Raw genomic sequence first — 23142 nt, 5'->3', positions numbered from 1 at the left:
CTCATTGTCATTTATTCTCTTTGAACTTAACTTCATGTAATTTTTTTAATGGAATTTAAGGCTTTTCTAATTATTTAATTTTTAGGACACATGACTAAATAAACAACATTTTGCGTGTGCAGGACGCGACTGGGATGATCGTGGTCCCCTAAAGGCCCTGAGTGCGATCACTGGTTCAAGGAAAAAATCCCTTGTCCTTCCGCCAAGTACAAAAGGGCAATCCCTCGCTTGAGGCGCATTGCCTTGGAGCACATGGAGAACGAAGGGCTTTGACATCCTCGAAAAAGCGCTCGAAGAGATGAGAGCGTAACTCACCCGTCGCTTAAGGAGGTGCTCCATTGGTCTGTGTTCGGTGGTGGTGCACCAGCGTGCAAGGCCGAACGCCAGAGGCAAGAGCGACTGGGCGATTTGGGTGCACCACATGTTGATCCTCCCATTGGCTCTACTTTGATAGCTCCTATGGCGTCTCCATCGCACTTTGAGGCAGAGGATGAACACATGTTTGATATGTGTGATGAGTTACTAGCTCATGAGCGCGGTGTGTGAGAGGAGGATTGTTAGCCCTGTACTAAACGGGCTGCTGAAACGGAGGATAGATTGATGGCGAGTGCCCAAACACCTCTTTACGACGGTGCACGATACTAGGTGCTCCGAGCATCGGTTGAAGTCCTCAACTTGCAAGCGAAATTTGGTTGGAGTAATGAAAGTGTCGATGCACTACTTTTGTAAGTATGGAATGTGGCTTTTATATGCTCTCCACTCGCTTTATGGTGCCGTCTTCTAGCAATTATACTAATACGCTTGTTTGTTGTAGTTCAATGGGCAAAATGTTTCCAAAAGATCACCACATGCCTCGATGAGCTAGACCGTATGTCACTGCACTTGGAATGGAGTATGAGCGCATCCATGTGTGCGTCAACAATTGCATGCTATACCGCAATATTGAGCATGCACATGCTACCTCATGTCCCGTGTACGGGGAGGCACGATACAAGACCGGAGTGAGCGGGGCGCACCTACCCCGCAAGGTATTGAGACATTTTCCATTAATTCCTTGCATCCAACACATGTTTAAAAGCGGGTCTATCGTGGAGATTTTTGTGTGGCACGACAACCACTACTCAAATTATGGAATGATGCGTGTCCCTGCCGATTCACCTGCATGGAGGCACATCGAAACTCAATGGTCAGAGTTTGGGTTGGAGCCTTGACACTTGAGGCTTGGGTTAGCAAGTGATGGTGTCAACTCCTTCGGCACTAAGTCTACTTCATGGAGCACTTGGCCTGTGGTGATCGTCAACTACAATATTCCACCATGGGAGACAACCAAGAAGGATAATATACTTCTTTCCTTACTTGTGCCAGGGAAGTACAAAGTGTCAAATATTGACGTCTACCTCGAGTCCCTCATCGTGGAGTTGGAGGAGTTATGGAGAGGCATTCCTGTTGTCGATGTCTCACTTGCAAAGGGGGGGGAGAGAGGCCACTGTGAGGTGAATCCTTATGTGGACTATGCATGACTATCCCAGGCTTGGAGAGATTTTTGGTAACCCTCTTTCCTCTATCTCTCTCTCTATCTTTCCCTCTCTCCCTAACGATATGATATGTATGCAGGGTTGTCCACATTGGGACACAATGTATGTCCTACTTGCGGGCCATCGTTGGTGATAGAGAGGCCCGATTCCTTGCGCAAGGTAATCTATCCAAACAACCATTGTTTCTTACCCCAATGACATAACAAGCACAAGGCTCCAACAAATGGGAAGACCCCTCTAAAGCTCACGATGGAAGATTGGGCAACCATTTGGGAAGAACACCACAACAACAATCCGGCTCCGTGTCCTCCATCAAAAGGTATGTCAAGGTATTCCATATTTTTAAGGCTTCTATATTGGAAGGACTTAAAAATACAACACCTCTTGGATCCCATGCACATATTCAAGAATGTAGCCCAAACACTATGGGACCACATTATTGGCAAAAAGGACTCTTTGGGTGCGAGGGAGGATTTGAGGCTTTTAAAACGTCTCCCCACCTCTGCTACTCCACGTCGTGCCCCAAATGGAAAGATTGTGCTTCCTAAAGCACCATGGATGCTAGCCAAAGAAGAATTAGACAAGTTGAAGGGTACCATTCCCTCTATTCACCCACCAATAGGATACATGAGATCGCTAAAGGGAGCTTTCACAAAAGTGAAGAAGGGTGGAAGCGTTCAATTGTATGGGTTGAAGTACCATGATTGGCACAAAATGCTTCAGGTAATCTTGATACTCCCTATTCTATCTATAGTTTGTGTGTATGACTTTCACTCACTTTCTCTTCCCCTAATTTACATTGTAGTTCTACCGGTGAGTATATGTATATGTCGGGACAAGAAAGTCGGGGATGCTATTTTCAAACTAGGAGATCTAGTAAGGTACACCACAAGACTCCACTCAACTACACCTTTTTTATGTACACAATAATTTCAACTAGCACTTAGTGTATCTTTGTGTGTTTTCTTGCAGATTTTTATGGTTGGTATTATTAATTGCATGAGGGTAAGTAGAATAGGGATTTATTACCTTGAGGTGTGCCTGCTTTGTGCAGTTAACGAGGTATCACCATTGAGAGCTATGGTCTTAATAATGGAGTCCCAAGGGGCTTGCCTACGGCTTAACCATTATTGAGCTATTAGAAGCTTGACAGGAACTGGTGCCGACTAGAAGCCTATGATAAACCCTCTCTTCTATTCCTTGCAATTAATGATATTCGAGCCGCGGGTACAGGAGCTTGAGTGGTTATCTTTGAAAGTAAAGAGGAGTAGCAACTAGGGCTTGAATTGCCAAAGTACAAGTAAAAATTTACACCTAAAACTTAGTTAGAATGGTTGACAATATTAGAGAGAGTGAAATTAATGTTGATGGCTTTGATTTTGCTAATGATCAAGCTACTAATGATGCTCCTATGCTTGTGAACTATCTTGTTACTAGGCTTCAACAAGCCATGGGAAACACATCCCTCCAAGGAGAAGTGCAACAGCAACGACGCATCCATGGGATTCTCCAATCTCCTCAACTAGAAGAGGGAGTGCCTATGAAAGCTCCTAGTGACATTTCTAAAAGAGGTCTCTCTACGGTGAGAGAAGAGGAGGACCCATACGAGGGCTCAAAAGCTTACAAGTTGATGGGGAAACTCCCTCACAAAGGAGAACCCAAATCTGAATGGTGGAGCCCCCACCGAAAGAACAAGAAAGAAGTGAATATCCCGCCACCTCGACGAAGATGGCACCACTAAGACAGTGGGAAAAACGCTCTCCAACACCCCCTACACAGAGAAGACTATTGCATAGTCCTTCTCACCATAATTCAAAGAAGGAAGAAAGGAAGTATGAGAATAAAAAGGCGAGAAAGAGGTCACCCAAGCTCAAAAAGTTCATGGAAGGAGGAAAGAGTATCTCTTTTTTACCTTCAATGGCACCTTTGGTGCTACGGACAAAGTCTTGGCCTTTATTCAACAATTTGATGCGGCATTCGGAGATGAGGGCTTCACGGAGTCCTCTAAGATACGTCATGTAGCCATGCATCTCCAAAAGTCCGCCAGGCAATGGTGGTCTAGCCTACGAGCAAACGATGAAGCTCCATGAACATGGAAAGCTTTAAGAACTTCCATTATGAAGTAGTTTTTGGCTAGCGATGCCAAAGACAAAGTGCTCACCTGATGGCGAAGCTTGAAGCTCTTTCCTTACAAATCTATTCACAAATACGTAGACAAGTTTTGGGATTTACATCTCAAAGCCACTGTCTACAAGAAGATAGATTTTGGGGAGAAAAAACAACAATTTTGTGCGGGTTTATTTGAAGATATGGCAGAGTATGTCAACTCCCAAAGGCCTTGCACTATTTCAACGGTCATACACCATATTATAGTGGCTTCACGAATCAACTTCCAACAAGGGGCTAAGAAAAATATAAGGTCCATGGAAAGAAAAGACCGTAATGAGCCTAAGGGGAAGGACCATGTCCAAAAGTCTCCCAAGGGCAACTTCAACAACAACAAAGCTAAGGAGAAGGGAGTCTACAAAGGCAAAAATAGACTCTCTCCTGAAGAGCTAGAGCATTATCACAAGGATAATAGTTGTTTCAAATGTGGGGAGCAAGGGCATGCTTATCGTGCTTGCCCACAAAAGAACACACTCAATGAACCTCCTAAAGCTTCCATAGTTGAAGTTCAAGAAGAAGATGCTCATCACAAAGGATCTCTTCTATGCCAGGCTTGGGGAAAGGTAAGAGAACATGATGCTTTCATTCTCTTCGACAATGGCTCTATACTCACAATTTCATATCCATGGAGTTGGCCACTAAGCTAGGCATCCAAGCCTTTGAGATGGGAAATACCCTACCAACCGATGGTGCTTTCAAGGGAGAAGAAGTCCCAGTTACTCCCTTAATTGGGAAATTGAAGCTTCATGTCCAAAGCTATGTAGACAAAGAGGATTTCTTCATCTCTCCCCTTAAGCATGAGGACGTAATCCTAGGGGCACCATGGTTTGATTGCATGGCGGTCAACATCAAATTCCCTGAAAGGCAAATTTACTTTAAGTACAGGGACAAAGACATGTACATATATGCTAACGAGACAGGTGACATTATACCTCAAGTACATAAGCAAGCGTTTTGATAAGTCAATAAAGAGCTCTATTTCCATGTACATGATATTTGTAAAAGACTCTCAAAATGAACCTAATGTTTTGTCAAATAAAAATAAAGGGAATCAAAAAGAATTAGGGTTATCTAATTTGATTAATGAATTCCAAGATGTTTTTATTGACGACATCCCTAATGAATTGCCTTCAAAACAAGGGGATGATGACCATGCAATTGAGCTTCTTCCAGGAATCTCACCGCCTAATAAACCTCCTTATTGAGTTTCTCAAGCTCAACAAGGGGAAATTATGTGGCAAGTGCATGAGTTGATTGAGAAAGGAATGGTTAGGCCTAGTTCATCTCCATTTTGTTCACCAGTTTTATTAGTGCAAAAGAAAGATGGCACATATCGTATGTGTGTCAACTATAGAGCACTAAATAGGATCACTATCAAAAATAGGTTTCTTGTTCTATGGGTAGAAGACCTATTTGATAAGCTACAAGGATCGACCTACTTCACTAGGATTGACCTAAAAAGTGGCTATCACCAAATAAGGATAGTGGATCAAGACATTGTAAAGACCGCAATCTGCACTACGTTTGGTCTCTACGAATTCATTGTCATGCCTTTTGGCTTGACCAATGCACCAGCTACATTCAATCACATGATGGAGGATCTCTTTAGGCCTCACCACAGATACACTGGAGTGTTCTTTGATGATATAATCATCTACTCCAATTCCTTGGACAAACACAAACAGCACCTCCAGGTAATTTTTCAAGTTCTGCGAGAGAATAAGCTTTACATAAATCAAAAGAAAAGTGATTTTTTCTTACAAGAGATTCAATATATAGGTCATATTATCTCTAAAGATGGCATCCAAATGGATCCATCAAAGTTAGAAGTAATAAAAGCATGACCTAATCCAAAGAATCTGCATGAATTAAGAAGCTTTATCGGTATGTGTGCATACTATAGACGCTTCATAGAAGTAGGACCATTGCATGACCTAACAAAAAAGAACGTTAAGTATGCATGATCTACCAAGGAGAACACTGCTTTTGAAAAGCTTAAAGAGAAGCTTATCTTTCAACATGTGCTTACAGTACCGGATCTCTCAAAGCCATTTGAGGTCCAATGCGACGCTTGTGGTGATTGCCTTGGAGTCGTGCTGCTCCAAGAATGGCACGCCATAGCATTGAAAGTTGAAGGCTCGACCCACTTGAGCAAGCTCTAGGCATATATGGAAAGGAATTGTTAGCAGTTCTACATGCCCTAGACACGTGGAAGCACTATTTGTTGGGGACTCCTTTCATTCTGCGAACAGATCACCAAAGCCTTAAGTACTTCATGACGCAGACCAAGCTCTCCAACAAACAAATGTGGTGGGAAAATTTCCTTTCATAATTTCATTTTCATATTGCTCACATTGCTGCTAAGCGTAATCAAGTAGCTGATGCACTCTCAAGACGACCAAGAATGAACGCGGTATCAATAGCAACTCACAATGATCTATCCGATATGATAGATGAGTATGCTAATGATGCCAATTTTAAAGATGTGACGTCAACCCTTGCACTAGGGAAGAAAGAGGAACCATTTACCCTACAAGATGGTTATCTTCTCTATGGTAATAGGCTATGTGTTACTAACTCACTACGTGATAAAGTAATGTATGAATCTCATGCTCCTCCATATGCGGGGCATAGAGGGATTCAAGCTACCCTAAGAGGGATACAAATGTACTTCTATTGGCCTACCATGAAAGTGAACATACAAGAGTATGTTTCAAAATGTGTGGTGTGCCAAAAGACAAAGTTTGATAGAGGGAAGCAACCTGGTTTTGCTTCAAACTTTGCCAATCCCTAATTCACCATGGGAGAGCATATCCATGGATTTTATCTTTGGATTTCCTAAGTCTATCCATGGGAATACAGGAATATGGACAATAGTAGACAGGTTCAGCAAACAAGTGCATTTCATACCTATCAAAAAGACTATTAAGGCCCATCAAATGGCAACCCTCTTTATATCACAAATCTTTAAGTACCACAACTTGCCAATGTCAATAGTGTCGGATAGAGATCCTAGAATGACCAACAATTTTGGAAGGTCTTTTTGAGAATTTATGTACAAGGCTAAATTTCTCTTCAGCCTATCACCCGCAAACGGATGGCCAAAGTGAGATAGCTAACCTAACAATTCTTGAATTACTAAAAGCTTATGTCACTGAAGTAGATCACATGTCCCAATGGGAGAAGTGCTTACCTTTAGTGGAGTATTCTTACAATAACATAGTACATACATCCACGAAAAAAGCACCTTTTGAGGTAATTGAGTGAAGATCAAAAAGTCCCCTGCTACTTAAGGTACATGGGAAGATCTTTGTTGCAGATGAATATAGCCGCGACCTACAATTAGAATCTTTCCAAAAGATTGAAGATGTTATATCCATCTCAATGCAAAGGCAAAAGGCTGTTGCTAACAAGCACAGAAGAGCCCTGACCTTTAAACGAAATGATTGGGTCTTAAATTTCCCAAGGCTCAGTTAAGGCACACGACGGGCAAGAATCCTATGGGGGGACACCAAAAGTACTATGCTAAACTAGCAAAAAGGTACTATGACCCCTTTCATATTCTTAAGTCAATCAATGAGATGGATTATCAGCTCAAGTTGCCCAACCACCGGCTCATACACAATGCTTTCCATCTGAGCCCGTTAAAGCCTTACCAAGGAGAGCCACCCCAAGAAGCAACCAGAGAAGACCCACCGGAGATTGAAGACCAACAAGAGGTACTGTAGCCTGAGTCCATTCTCCAACACAAAGACAAGGTAATGAGAGGCGGTAAGATTATCCAACAGTATCGTATTAAGTTTAAGAATTATCCTTTTGAAGATGCTAGATGGATGCAAGGCACACGATTAAAGGATAACCTAAACCTTGCCAATGCTTACATTGATTCCCTAGAGTAAGAAAATGTAAATATGTTTTAAATGATCAATGTTTTTGTCTTATAAGACTCTCTTTTTCTTTATTGTGCACAAATGTTAAGAAGTATGCATGCTTAGGATCATGTTTGTGGAGAGGACGTCTCCCAAACACCAAGTAGAGCTTGTCACTCCACTATGGAAGATTGATACGGACTAATGAGCAGACATGATTGCGGTAGCTAAGTCTCTCAAGCACCAAATGGATTAGTCATTTATTCTAGAACAATGTTGTAGGGTAAAATAGGGATCCTCTACCCGCTAGCAAACGGACTAATTATTAGGCTTTATCTTCTCTACCTCATAGTCAAGGACGATTATGATATCAAGAGAGAGGTAAATGTCATAAAAACCTAATATCTACTTTCCCATGTGATTTTCTCATATTAAACTGATCATTTATTATAGGAACAGGGGGGAGCAAAGGTTGGATATTGGAAAGGCTGCCAGACCGATCTCAACAGAGGATACGAAAGACGAGATTTGGGGATCCAGATGGGGATGGTCTACTAAAGATCACAGTACATCAATGGAGTTTAAAAGACCCCTAGGTTTAACCCCATCAAGACTTCCATAGGGCAAAGTTCCATTTTTTAAACTCTAAAGGTCATAGGCCATGGGAACTTGGCATAGTGACTAAAAGTGCTACCTCTAGAAGTCAACAAAAGACAATCAGCAAGAAGACAAAGGAGAGGGCGAGCTGGGAAGAGGACAGACTGGGAATCATACATACACATACACTACACTTTCCAGAAAGCAAATAGACCTTTGAAGATAGTGAGAGCTGGCGGGGTATGAGAGTAAAAAGAAGTAGTCTTATGAGAAAGAAGTATTTCTCCTCACATAATTACTCATAATAGCTTAGCATAGCTTAGTAATTAGCATGGTAGAGGAGATGACCATGCACTGGATCTTGTCTCTTGGTTGGATTTGCATCCCAAGCCAAGAGTTTGTTGGTGTAGGCCTCACTTCTCACAAGCTTGGAGTAGATGAAGAGCTTTCCATTAAAGCTTGAGAAGGAGATAGACTTTCTTCACTTCACACATGAGCTTGTGTGTGTGTATGTGTGTGCGCGGAGAATAATGCCTTTCCAAATCAGCCCCCTCTCTCATCTTGGTCGACCCCTATTGCCACTTACTCATGCTGGCTTCTTATTGGCCCTTGAAAATCATGGCCAATAGCATTTGAGCAAGAGTTTTACTCTTGTTGGCTTCCTATTGGCCCGTGAATATTTTAGCCAATAGCCTTTGAGAGGCCAAGTCAAAAAGCTTTGTGACAAGTGTGCACCCTTTTCCCTTTTTGTAAATGCTCAAATAATAAATTTAATTATTTGAATTTCTATTGGGCCTTTTAGTCTTCTGGTCAATAGGAATTAAGCAAATTTAGGAGCTGCTTAATTCTCATTGGACCTTTTGACTGTCCCATAGTCTTTTAGGGAGACTATCTTTTAGGGAGACTATTTCTTATTGGCTGTTTTTTTAAAGCATTTATAAAATAAGAAATCTAGTTTACACTACCTGAGCCCTCATTGGTCCACCTCTATGTCCATCCAATAGGATCCAGCCAAGAATTGGGGGTTTTCCTGCATGCTTCCATATAGAGAGACTTGATACAATACAATCTTTGGTTTCCTTGAGACCTAGGTGATGCAATGAAGATGGGAAACTTCATGCATCACAAGCATAACATAACCTTTGTAAAAGCATTAACCATCCCCGGCCTCAATCCCAAGGCCTCAAACACCTTCGAAGGTGGAGAGAGCTAGCGGGGAATGAGGGTAGGGAAGATGAAGAAGAAACATTCATATGAGAAAGAAATAGTTCCTCACTTATCATCACTCTTCTTGCTTAGCATAGCGTAATAGCATAGTAATGAAGATGGAGAAGATGGCAAGCTTAAGCATTGAAGCATGGTTCTTGGTTGGATTTGCCTTCCATAGTCAAGAGTGTTGGTGTAGGCTCTCAACTTCTCAACAAGCTTGGAGAAGGAGATGGAGTTCTTGCACTTTCACCAAGTGAGAATGAGCATGTGAGTGTGTGTGAGAGAGAGTATACCCCCCAAGCACACCCTCAACTTGCTTTGATTGACCCCTCCTTGTAGTTCATGCTTGCATTTGATTGGACCCCTACAAGCCTAGCCAATCACATACATAGTGCATATCAAGCAACCATGCTAGCATTAGGACAACTTGTTAAGTATGGAGCCTGATTCACCCCTTGCAATTTCCTGTATTAAAAATGCACAATTGTAAGGCCCCCGCTATGAGGAGAAGCCATCGTGCGTGAAGAAAAAGCATTCGCCGAAAATAAAAATCACTCATCGGAAACCGCCAATTTCACGCCCGTCGGAATATTCCTTTTCATCGGAATATTATGACCGGACGGCGGTCGGAAAGTGGTCGGAAAATGATCGATTGGTTGCTCAGTTGGCCGGTGGCTGGTAGTCAATGGCCGGTGGTCGAAAGTCAATGGCCGGTGGCCGAATTCAAAAGCGGACTTGTCTTTTCAAGGGCATCCACACATGGGCGGATTGGAGGGTCCGATTTGGACTTATCTACACAAGGGCAGCTACACATGGCTGCCTCTCATGAGAGAGGGCAATACTTTTGGCCTATAAAAGGAGGCCATTTCTACACACATTTTGTCGTGTGAAGTTGATGCAACAAGGTGGGTGTGAGGTGGTGAGAGTGAAGCAAGGCAAGAGCTCTATTAAGGGTATAATCCCTTTGTAACCTACTTCTTGTTTGAAGTACTAAAGCCATTAAGTGTATGCTTTCCCGTGGATGTAGCCCACATTGGGTTGAACCACGTATATCTTGTGTACTCTCTCTCTCTCTTTCTACTCTATAATCTCTTGTGTGTGAAAATTATCTCTCTCCATTACCTTGCCTTTGGAAACCCTTGAGTGCAATACTCAAGACCCACCTCTTGCACAACAAAGCGTGTTTAATTGCATTGACATCAATAGCATTATAGGGACAATCAGGGCCATGCATAGGCACAACTTTATGACCTACGCATTGCACAACCAGGGTACTCTCTCGTCTCAAAGGATTGAAGCAAGGAGGAGGGGAGACAATGTGAAAATGGACAAAGCATATGAATCTGGAAGAGATGAGGGCAATGGTTTGACTCGAGCTCAGTGTGTGTATATATAGTACATATCTGCCAAAAGCCATAAAATAGTGTGGTTTTTACTCATATTGCGTGTTCTTTTGCCAAGATTATTATGAAAATGGAGCAGTCCACAAAATATGGCCCAATTCTAAAATTAGAATTTTTTAGCATTTTTAAGTATAGGATGGATTTTTTGAGCAGTCTAGTTAATTTTCCTTTAATTTTTGTTTATAAAAGCTAATAAAAGTAAATAAATAAAAAATAATAAGCAGGAATGTCAGAATTGGATTCAGACTTCAAACGCCAAATCTTGAAGCTCAATGGAAAAGCCAGAAAATTTTTGTGGCCATTCCGATCAAAAAACTCGGCGGCACTCCGACTCACTAATCATATGAAACAAATTGCGACAAAAAGGTCCATGGATGTCAGTTTTCAGAGATTTTCGGTCCGAGAGTGCACTCAAGGCCTAATCAGCTCATTGGATAGGCATAGGAAGGGAGGTTTCAGAAAAGTCAAGGTATGTATAGTCCCTTGGCCATTTTCCCTCTCATTTACATTCTCGCCTTAAGAGAGAGCTCCGAGTTGTGGAATTCGGTGACCTTCCACGCACTCCTACGCCTTGTTTTTCGGTCTTACTCACTCCAGCCATCAGGGATAAGTTCCTAACTGTGTCTAGAAGCATTTTGAATATCACGTTGTCAACCACACGAGCAGTAGGTCGCACGGAAACACAGGCCAATCGGGGAACTTTTGGGATCAGAGCCATTCACACCGGCCACACCAGGCATCCATATTGCACCAAAAGTGAACCAGGGACTCATCACTAGTAGGGAAACACATTGCTACAATAAAAAATGTAAAATGTGTTAGAAAAGCTAACCTAGTATCTTCGGTGCGTCGAAGGTAGAGGACCCATATCTGGACCAGATTTCACATATGTGTTGGGACTTCATGTTAGGGAACTATGGAGAGTTAGGGATGCATTGGAGGCCCAGTTCTTCACTTTATCATCACTCTTCTTGCTAGCATACATAATAGCATAGTAATGAAGATGGAGAAGATGGCAAGCTTAAGAATTGGAGCATGGCTCTTGGTTGGATTTGCATTCCATAGCCAAGAGTGTTGGTGTTGGCTCTCAACTTCTCTACTATCTTGGAGAAGGAGATGGAGCTCTTGCACTTCTAGCACTAGTTGGCACTTGATTGGACCTCCTCAAGCCTGGTCAATCACATGCTCAGGGCATAAGAAGCAACAAGGGTAGCCTTGGGACAAGTGTCCCCCTTTTCCCTTTGAGAGAGAGGACTTGATAAATGCATATTAAATTCATTAAATTAACTAAATTATCATTGGAATCCTTGGGAAGCCAACCAATAGGCTTTAGACACACGATGAGGGCAACATGAAAGAGGAGCTTGACAAGTGTCCTATTTGCTTTCTTTTTGCCAAGCTTGCCTTGTGTGAGGGTGTGTGTGTTTTTTCTCTAGCTCCTACAATGAGGGCTAGTCCCCCCTTGAGTAGGGATCATGTTGACTTTGTGGAACACCTTACCCACTCAAGCACCTTAGTCATGGAGCACCTTAGCACCTTAGTCATTAAGCACATCAAGCACCTTAGTCAACAAGCACGACAAGCACCTCAAGCTTGGGCTGAGCTCCCACCTCAAGCTCATCCCTAGCTTGCCTAAGGTCAAAGGACTTTCAACACTAACCTTTGGAGGTCTTTAATGAAGCTAGCCCTAAGATATTTAAGCTCCATTAGCTAGCCTTTCTCTTTGACATACCGTCTCTCATTTGGACCCCTTTACCATTGGCCCCGTGTTGAGATAGATCTATAAGGACATGCCTATATTCTAACCCTTGTTCTCGTTTATACTCCCACATTAAATGATCATTTTAATCTGAGAAAAGCATTTGGGTTGGCTAGATATTAGATTTTATGACATTACCTCTCTCTTGAAATCATAGTTGTCCTTGACCATGAGGTAGAAGAGATAAAGCGCTTAGTCATTAGTCAATGTTTCTTGGCGGGTACAGGATCCCTTTTTACCCTATGACATCATTTCATTATGGATTACTAATCCATTTGGTGCTTGGGAGACGTAGTTGTCGCAAGCATGTCTGCCCTTTAGTCCATTTCATTCTCCCAAGTAGAGTGACAAATTCTACTTGGTGTTTGAGAGACTTTGTCATCACAAACATGATTCTAAGTATGCATACTACTTAAATTTGTGCACAATGAAAAGAGAACTAGTCTTATAAGACAAAAACATTGATCATTTAAAAGAGACATGTACATTTGCTTACTCTAATGTAGCATTGTAAGCATTGACAAGGTTCATACTATCTTTAAGATGTATTCCTTGCATCCATCTAGCATCTTCAAAAGGATAATTTTTGAACTTAATAAGATACCGTCGGATAATCTTACCATTTGTAGGGCTTAAGTAGGTTCACATGAAAAGATTTTTGTAAGAGCCAATGGTTGCAAATTTGAGTTGTTAAGCCATCTCATTGATTGGCTTCAAGATTTGAAAACGACCATAGTATATTTTTGCTAGTTTAGTATAATACTTTTGATGGCCAGTAGGATTTTTGCCCGTCGTGTGCCTCAATCGAGCCTTGGGAATCTTAAGTAAGACCCAATAATTTTCTCTAAATGTTAAGGCCTTTATGTGCTTGTCAACAGCAACTTTTTGCCTTTGTTGAGAGATGAATATAGCCTCCTTAATCTTTTGGAAGGATTCTTATAGGTCATGGCTATACTCATCGGCATCAAATATCTTCCCATGTACTTAAGTAGCAAGGGACTTTTAGGTCTTCCCTCTATGATTTCAGAAGGTGCTTTCCCGTAGAAGTATGGACAATATTATTGTACGCGTACTCTACAAGGGGTAAGTATTCCCCATTGTGAGCATTGATCTACTTCTGTAACATAAGTCTTTAGTAGATCGAGTATCGTAAGATTGGGCATCCATTTGTGGGTGATAGGCTGAAGAGAAATTCAATCTTTTATCTAGATTTTCAAAGAGACGTTTCCAAAAATTACTGGTCATTCGAAGATCTATATCTGACACGATGGATGTTGGCAATCCATGGTGTTTGAAAATCTGAGATATGAAGAGAGTTTCCATTTGGTGTGCGTTAATAGTCTTTTTGACAGGAATAAAGTGTGCTTGTTTGCTAAACCTATTGACTATTGTCCATATCCCCGTATTCCCATGGATAGACTTGAGGAATCCAAAGATAAAAATCCATGGATATACTCTCCCATGGTGAATTAGGAATTGGCAATGGCTGGAGTAATCCGGGTTGCTTCCCTCTATATCATACTTAGTCTTTTGGCATACCACACATTTTGAAACATACTCTTGTATGTCCACTTTCATGGTAGGCCAATATAAGTATGTCTCTCCTCAAAGAGTAGGTTGAATGCCTCTATGCCCCGCACAGGGAGGAGCATGGGATTCATACATAACCTTCTCACAAAGGGAGTGGGTAACACATAGCCTATTTCCATGGAGAAAATAACCATCCTGCAAGGTGAATGGTTCCCCTCAGGGTTAGTAGCATACTCATCTATCATAGAAGATAGATCATTGTGAGTTGCTATAGACACTGAATTAACTTTTGGTCATCGTGAAAGTGCATCAGCCACTTAGTTGTGCTTACCAACAACGTGAGCAATATGAAAATAAAATTGCAAAAGAAAATTTGCCCACCTCATTTGTTTGTCGAAAAGCTTGGTTTGCGTCATGAAGTACTTGAGACTTTGGTGGTCCGTTTGCAAAATAAATGGAGTCCATAATAGATAGTTCTTGCATGTGTCTAGCGCATTTAGAACATTTGAAAGCTCTTTTTCATATATGCCCAAGACTCGTTCATTGGCATTTAGCCTTCGGCTCTCATATGCTATGGCATGCCCTTCTTGAAGAAAGATTGCTCCAAGGCAATCACCACAAGCATCACATTGGACCTCAAATGGCTTTGAGAGATCCGGTAGCATAAGGAATGGTTGGGAGGTAAGCTTCTCTTTGAGCTTGTCCAAAGCATTTTTCTCCTTAGCAGTTCATGAATACTTAACGTTTTTCTTTGTTAAGTCATATAATGGTCCTGCTATTTTAGAGAACTTTGCTATGAAGCGTCTATAGAATGCACACATACCAATAAAGCTTCTTAGTTCATGTAGATTCCTTGGATTAGGCCATGCTTTTATTACCTCTAACTTTGATGGATCCATATCGATAACATCTTGAGAGATAATATGACCTAAGTATTGAATCTCTTGAAAGAAAAATTTGCTTTTCTTTTGATTGATAAAAAGCTCGTTCTCCCTCAATGCTTGAAAAATCACCGGGAGATGTTCCTTGTGTTCCTCCAAGGACTTGGACTAGATGATGACATCATCAAAGAACACTCTAGTGGATTTGTGGTAGGGTCTAAAGATTTTTTCCATTAGAGGCTGGTGCATAAGTCAAGCCAAAAGGCATGACTAGATATTCATAAAGACCAAATGTTGTACGAAACACGGTCTTTAAGATATCTTCATTCACTATCCTTATTTGATGATAGCCACACTTAAGGTCAATCCTACTGAAGTAGGTGGAGCCTTGTAGCTTATCAAACAGATCTTCTACCTGAGGTACAAGAAATATGTTTTTGATAGTGATATGGTTTAGTGCTCGATAGTCCACACACATGCGGTGTATACCATCTTTCTTTGCACTAAAAGGACTGAAGAACAAAAGGGAAGGAGCTAGGCCTCACCATCCCTTTTTCTACCAATTCTTGTACTTGCCTCATGGTCTCCTCTTGTTGAGCTTGGGAAACTCGATAAGGAGGCTTGTTAGGCGGTGAGCTTCCTGGTAGGAGCTCAATTGGACGGTCATCATCCCTTGTTTTGGAGGTAAGTCCATAGGGATATCATCGATGAACACATCTTTGAATCCTTTAGAAAATTAGACAAGTCTAACTCTTCTCGATTCCTACCATTTACATTTGATGAAACAGTAGGACCTTTTAGGGACTCTTTGACAAAAATCATGTAGGCAAAAACTGAGCTTTTCAGTGATTTGTCAAAAGCAAGAGAATTTACAAGTGGTATAATACGACCAGACTCACTGGCATCTATATACATGCTCTTTTCCCTGTAGGTGAAGTAGATTCTCCTCTTAGGGAACTTAATGTTGGCAACCATGCGGTTAAACCATGGTGCCCCTAGCATAGCATCCTCATGTTGGAGAGGAGAGATGAAAAAGTCTTCTTTGTCGACGTAGCTTTGGACATAAAGCCTCAACTTCCCAATCCAGGGAGTAATGGAGGCTTGTTGTCCCTTGAAAGCTGTATCGGCAGTTACAGTATCTCCCATCTCAAAAGCTTGAATGCCCAACTTGGTGCCCAAATCCATTGATATGAAGTTGTGAGTAGAGCCAGGGTCAAACAAGATGAAGGCATCATGCTCCCTTACCTTTCCCCAAGCATAGGAGAGAGGTGATCTTTTATCTTTGCTTTCCATGGGCTTGACATTACTTCTAGACCCTTGTTGGAAATTGATGCAAAAAACAACCATGGTGTGGTGGATTACATTGGTGATAGTACCAAACCGTTGGGAGTTGACGTACTTGACCATATCTTTAGGTAATCCCGCATAGAATTGTTGCTTTTTCTTGGTAAAGTCTATCTTTTGAAAGACAGTAGCCTTGAGATGTAAATCCCAAAACTTGTCCACATATTTGTGGATAGACTCATGGGAGAGAAGCTTCAAACTCTGCCATTCGGTAAGAACTTTGTTCTTTGCATCTCTTGCAAGGAATTGCTTCATGATGGAAACTCATAGAGTTTTCCATGTCTTTGGGGCTTTGCCATTACCACGAAGGCTAGCCCACCATTGACGAGCAAATTTTTGGAAGTGCACCGCTACATGGTGTACCTTGGAGGACTTCGTGAAGCCCTCGTCTCCAAAGGCCACATCAAATAAGTAGATGAAGGTTAATACGTTGTTGGTAGCACCAAAGGTCCTATCATAGGGGAGAAAAGAGATACTCTTTCCTCCCTCTTTGAACTTCTTGAGTTTTTGGGACCTTCACCATGCAGGGTAAGATTTGGGATGTCCTCCCCTCTTGTATTCTCTAGGAGAATAGCTATCGGAAGAGGAGGAAGGTGAAGAAGAATGAGAAGAGGGTGACCTCTTTCTTACCCTTTTCTTTTTGTTTCCTCTCTTTCCTTTCGGACTGACAAGGAGAAGGACTGTGGGTTGACCATTTCCTCTTGGGAGGAGTTGGCAATCATCTAGATCGTCGTCTTCATGGAACCACATCTTTAGAGGAACTTATGGATTCGTTTCTTTCTTGTTCTTTTGATTCCTCCTCTCTTATGGGAGAGAGTCTCCTTTTGGGGGTCTCATCAAGAGGCCTCCTAAGCTCTCTCTCCTCTTGGAGAGGAAGGGAAATCCCATAAGCACAAAGTTGTTGGGTAAGTGGCTTGCAAAGCAGGGTTGCCCATAGCTTGCTACAACCTAGTAACAAGATGATTGACAAACATGGGGGCATCATCATTAGCAACCTTCATTTGCAAAATCAAAGTTACCAATGTTCATTCTACTCTCTTGGTTATTGTCAGCCATGCTACTTAAACTTATGTATAGATTACTTTGTGCTTTGGTACCCTCATAAACCTTACTCGCTATTCTTCTTTACCTTTGAAGTTCAGTTCTCAAGCAACCACACCTGTGGTTTAGACATTGTTGATTGCAATTACTAGTGGAGAGGGTTTAACATTGCTCGGTTGATATGGTTCTTATTGAGCTTGCTCGTAGCTCAGTAATGGTTAAGCCAAAGGCAACCCCCGAGAGGCTCCATTATTAAGACTATAGTTCCCAACGATGTACCTCGAACTAAGTCCTTCTCAACCAAGATAATAGATCCCTGTCCCACTTACCCTATTGCAATAACCAGGCCCAACCTTTCATGGACAACTTAAGGATCTCTCTTCTTAAGCAAGAAATGAGAAACACATAGCTCTGATACCAATGTAATGGAAATGGCCTATGAACTTTGAGAATAGCTGATTTAAGAGAATTAGAGCGAGCATTTTTGTGAGACTACTTAAAGAACATAGAGGGTGAACTTAATTAGTGGTAGCTAATACTTAATTAACTTGGCATGAACAATAATTTTGCAAGAGAGAGAGTTTAGAGAACTTGACAACAGTTGAGGACCAGATTTATGTGGAGCCGGTCCCCCCTCCAATGGCTTTTGTATTATAGATTCTCCCATCAAGAGAGACTTGGTAAAATACAATCTTTGTGTTCCTTGTGACCTAGGTGATGCAATGAAGATGTAAAGCTTCATGCATCACGAGCATAACATAGAATTTGTAAACAGCATTAACCATCCCCGGCCTCAGTCCCAAGGCTTCAAACACCTTCAAAGGTGGAGAGAGCTAGCAGGGAATGAGGATAGGGAAGAGGAAGAAGAAACATTCATCGGAGAAAGAAATAGTTCCCCACTTATCATCACTCTTCTTGCTAGCATACATAATAGCATAGTAATGAAGATGGAGAATATGGCAAGCTTAAGCATTGGAGCATGGCTCTTGGTTGGATTTGCATTCCATAGCCAAGAGTGTTGGTGTTGGCTCTCAACTTCTCTACTATCTTGGAGAAGGAGACGGAGCTCTTAACTTTGCACTTCACACAATGAGTGTGTGTGTGTGTGTGTGTGTGTGTGTGTGTGTGTGTGTGTGTGTGTGTGTGTGTGTGTGTGTGTGTGTGTGTGTGTGTGTGTGAGAGAGAGAGAGAGAGAGAGTATAACCCCCAAGCTAGTCCCCCTCCTTGGTTTGGTCAACCCGCTCTTCTAGCACTAGCTGGCACTTGATTCGACTTCCTCAAGCCTCGCCAATCACATGCTTAGTGCATAGCAAGCAACACTTGGGACAAGTGTCCCGCTTTCCCCTTTGAGAGAGAGCACTTGATAAATGTATAGTTAATTAATTAAATTAACTAAATTATCATTGGACCCCTTAGGAGGCCAACCAATAGGGTTTAGGCACACCTTGAGGGCAACATGAAGAGGAGATTGACAAGTGTCCTATTTGCTTTCTTTGTACCAAGCTTTCCTTGTGTGAGGGTGTGTGTGTTTTCTCTATAGCTCCTACAATGAGGGCTCTCCCCCCCTTGAGTAGGGATCATGTTGAATTTGTGGAACACCTTACCTTTTCAAGCACCTTAGTCATGAAGTACCTTAGTCATTAAGCACCTCAAGCATCTCAAGCACCTTAGTCAGCAAGCACGACAAACACCTCAAGCTTGGGCCGGGTTCCCACCTCAAGACCATCCCTAGCTTCCCTAAGGTCAAAGGACTTTTAACACTAACCTTTGGAGGTCTTTAATGAAGCTAACCCTAAGGTCTTTAAGCTCCATTAGCTAACCTTGCTCTTTGACAGACCATCTCTCATTTGGACCCCTTTACCATTAACCCCGTGCTGAGATAGATCTGTAAGCACATGTTTATATTCTAACCCTTGTTCTTGTTTATTCTCCCACATTAAATGATAATTTTAATATGAGACAATCATTTGGGTTGGTTAGATATTAGATTTTATGACATCGGTATACGGCAAAATGACCATATCCTTTATCGCAAAGCGACATATTGCATCACAATGCAAAATATTGATATGTTTGACCTCAAACTCAAAGGGGGCACTCTTTGCCTTACATTGGAGCCTTACCAACCTTTTGTAACATTTAATGGACTACTAACTTGTTGTAGCAGAAAATAGCATGAACATAGTGAGCATTTCATTAGAATAGATTTCTAATGAGATTAACAAGAGTGCTTGGGTGAAGAGAGCAACAAAAAGCATAACACCTAGTTAGATAGCATGAACAATACTTCAAAAGATAGAGAAATTAAGCAATTGACAACAGTTGAGGACCGGATTTTCATGGAGCCGGTCCCCCCTCCAAAAGGCTTTGTATTATGGTTTCTCCCATCAAGAGAGACATTTTACAATACAATTTCTTGTGTTCCTTCAATACTAGCTAGTGCAATGAAGATGGAAAATTCATGCACTACGCAAAACACTTATCAAACACAATATGAATTCCCTCACGGTCTCAGACCCAAGACCTCACACACCTTCAAAGATGGTGAGAGCTAGCGGGGTATGAGAGTAGATTGAAAGGAAGAAGTAGTATTCTTACAAGAAAGATGTACATCTCCTCACATAATCACTCATATGAGCATAGCTTAGCTTAGTAATTAGCATGGTAGAGGATATGAGCATGCATTGAAGCTTGGCTCTTGGTTGGGATTTGCATCACAAAGCGAAGAGTTGTTGGTGAAGGCCTTCCTTGTCACAAGCTTGGAGTAGGTGATAAGCTTTCCATTAAAGCTGAAGAAGGAGAGAGAGTCTTCTTTACTTCACACATGAGATTGTGTGAGTGTGTGTGTGATAATGCCTTGCAAAAATCAGCCCCCTCTCTCTCTTGGTCGACCCCTCTTGCTATTTGTTGTTGCTAGCATCCTATTGGACCTCCCCAAGCTTAGCCAATGGTAATTAAGCAGCATAAGTGATAGCCTTCTGACATGTGTCCCCCTTTCCCCTTTTGTGAGAGCTTTAGGTAATTATTTAATTCAACTAAACTCTCATTGGACCCCTTTGCCTCCTGGCCAATAGGAATCAGGCAAGCCATTGGGCTGCTGAATGCTCATTGGTCCCCTTGGGAGACTGTCCAACAGTCTTCTATAGAGCTTAATTCTTATTGGTTCTTTTATTAAGTGTTTTTAAATTAATTAAACTAGATTTACTCTAGCCTAATTCTCATTGGTCCACCTCTAAGGCCATCCAATAGGAATTGGGTACACCTTGTGGGCATCTAGGCTAGGGAGCTGACATGTGTCCCTCATTCCCTTTGTGTAAAGGGAGCTTGTGTGTGTGTGTGTGTGTGTGTGTGTGTGTGTGTGTGTGTGTGTGTGTGTGTGTGTGTGTGTGTGTGTGTGTGTGAGTTTCTCTCTCATTCCCTACTTGCAAGGCTCGCCCCCTCCTATGTAGGGATTGACAAAGACTTTTTGTGATACACACTAAGCATCCAATTTCCCTAGTGTTTGGCCTTTGGACACAACCTTTGAATTTTGGAGCCTTAGCATTTTGGAAGTCTTAATGGGCTGAACCTTAGGGTTTTCTAAGCCCATTGTTGCACATTGCTCTTTTGCACATGGCCCCCCCTTTGGATCCCTATTTTCCCTCCTTTGGATCCCTATTGTGGCCCTATCTGCTAGCTTAACCAATATTCTAGCTTTTTCTCCCCTAGCACTTCCCGATATTAAATGATTAGTTTAACTTTGAGAAAATCATTTAGGAGAATTAGATGTTGATTATTATGACACCTTTAGTGGGCATACAACTAGTGATTAATGACTCCAAGTCAAGCTCGGTTCAAAATTAAATTGTCAACCTAATCGGGCACAAAATCAAGTACAAGGAACACAACCAAAATCTCCAACCCTCATAGTTAATCTAATAGAAGCTATATGGGGCAAGATTAGGCCCTAAATTGCAATAATTTGTAAAACTTATCTTAGGCACGCCGAAGATGATCTACTAGGATGGAAGCATATTTTGCACACATTGGCATGATTTCCCTACCCCTCGTAAAGCCTACATTACACTGGTACACTCCTTTCATTCTTAACCACTCTCAAATGCACTTTACCGCACCAAATAGACACAAGTGCCCAAAAGTGACTTTGAGCCTATCAAATCAAACCCAACCTTATGGCACATCAAGAATCAACCCTCCACCCCCAATCAAGGTACCAGAAGCACAAAATAATCCCAAATTAGTCATTATTATCTTAGGTGCACCTAAGATAGAAATGCTAAAGGAGGGACCTAACTTGCAATTTGAGGACACAGATATGTCCACAATGGTCAAATAAAGCACCTTGACAATTTTCATCAAATTTGGCACAATATAACTCTATCAGTCACCAAAATCTCAAAAAGTGGTAAAGCGGATACAAAATTGTGCACAACTCTCACCACAAGTGTCCAAAACCTATCAAACTTTTTTCATATCACCAACAACCCATACGCTTCCTATGCATTCACTCTAACACCAAGTTGTATGCACATGTACCATCTGTATCTTAGGCGTGCCCTAAGATAAATTTTGCCAAGATTGTGCTTTTTAGAGCTCATTTCTAACTTATTAGCTTTTCTACTTGGTTGGGACTTGCTAGACTTGGTATGACCAATGATTTGGATGATGCGCTTCCAGGTTCACTCTTACTACCTCAGGATATTCAAAGAAGAAAACTATGAAGGGAAAATCTTTCGAGCTTCCACCATACCAGTTAGAGGAAGACTCCCTAAAAGAAGCAAATGCCACCTGGCTGGCAACAGAACAGCTAGAAATTCGGCATGTCACTATGTACCATGGCTCATTCAAAAGTGCACAAGGGTCCAAAGTAGTAGTTTAGATGTTGCCAAAGGAATCTCAAGATCTTTTCAAAGAAGAGGTAGTCATCACTATGGAAGAGAATTGGCCTTAAGGACGACGAGCCTTGTGGTGTGGACTACAAGAGGGCTTATGAGCACCTACATAGCATCATAGAAGAAGGAAGGTAGAAGAAGGAAGGGCAACCATCTTAGACTTAAATGACTCTCCAATAGAGGTACACATCACAAATGACTAGGTTGTTGAAGCCCTAAAGCTGCAAAGAGGAGGAAAACCCATGAGAGACCGACAACTGCCCACAACTAGAATTTTCACGAGTCGGTCAACCTCTTTCTTGGATCTAAAGCAAAGAGAGATAGAGCGAGCACTTTGGCTCTATCATCAGCACTTCCATTTCATTGCTAAAAGGCCTCCCAGGTACACGGTTCCAAATCATTTCGTAGCTTGCACTTTCACACAGGCCTCAAAGAAAGAAGGAGATACATAAGTGAACCATGCCCAATACATTTACACAACTCTCACTCATGTAAAAAATCCAGAGAACATCACCTCTTGGGAGATCTAGAAGTGCTAACACGGTTTATTTACCATGCTATAGGCGAGACAGAGCATCTACCACCTTCCCTGGAGCAGAATCTATGGCTACTAAGCAAGACTACTAATGAAGAAGAAGTGCAGACAAGAGCTCCACCAGTGGTGGCAAGACTGAGGACAAGACTAGTCGATGTCCCCAGCCATGGAACAGCTACTGCAGCAAGGGCTACAGAAAGAAACCAACAAGAAGAAGAAACAGCACAGAAGGACACTCCTCTCGAAAGAAAGAAGAGAGAAAAAGGGAAAGCTAAGGTAGATGACGCAAAAGCCACAAAGCAGCCACGACATGCACAGTGGCAGCAGAGGAACCAGCCAAAAAAGCAGCAAGAGTAGAAAGCGAGACGGCGGCCTTTGAGC

General features: G+C 41.9%; 1 pseudogene; it reads left to right on the top strand.

Annotated features, from left to right (window-relative positions):
* The first annotated feature begins 1604 nt into the window (after positions 1–1604).
* LOC147463902 (uncharacterized) lies at positions 1605–23118 on the top strand (annotated as a pseudogene).
* The last annotated feature ends 24 nt before the right edge of the window (positions 23119–23142 follow it).

Source organism: Adiantum capillus-veneris, chromosome 2 (genome assembly GCF_014529385.1).
Source record: "Adiantum capillus-veneris isolate H3 chromosome 2, ASM1452938v2, whole genome shotgun sequence".
Taxonomy (NCBI): domain Eukaryota; kingdom Viridiplantae; phylum Streptophyta; class Polypodiopsida; order Polypodiales; family Pteridaceae; genus Adiantum; species Adiantum capillus-veneris.
The sequence above is the reverse complement of the archived record's forward strand: the minus strand, read 5'-3'. Positions and strand labels throughout refer to the sequence as shown.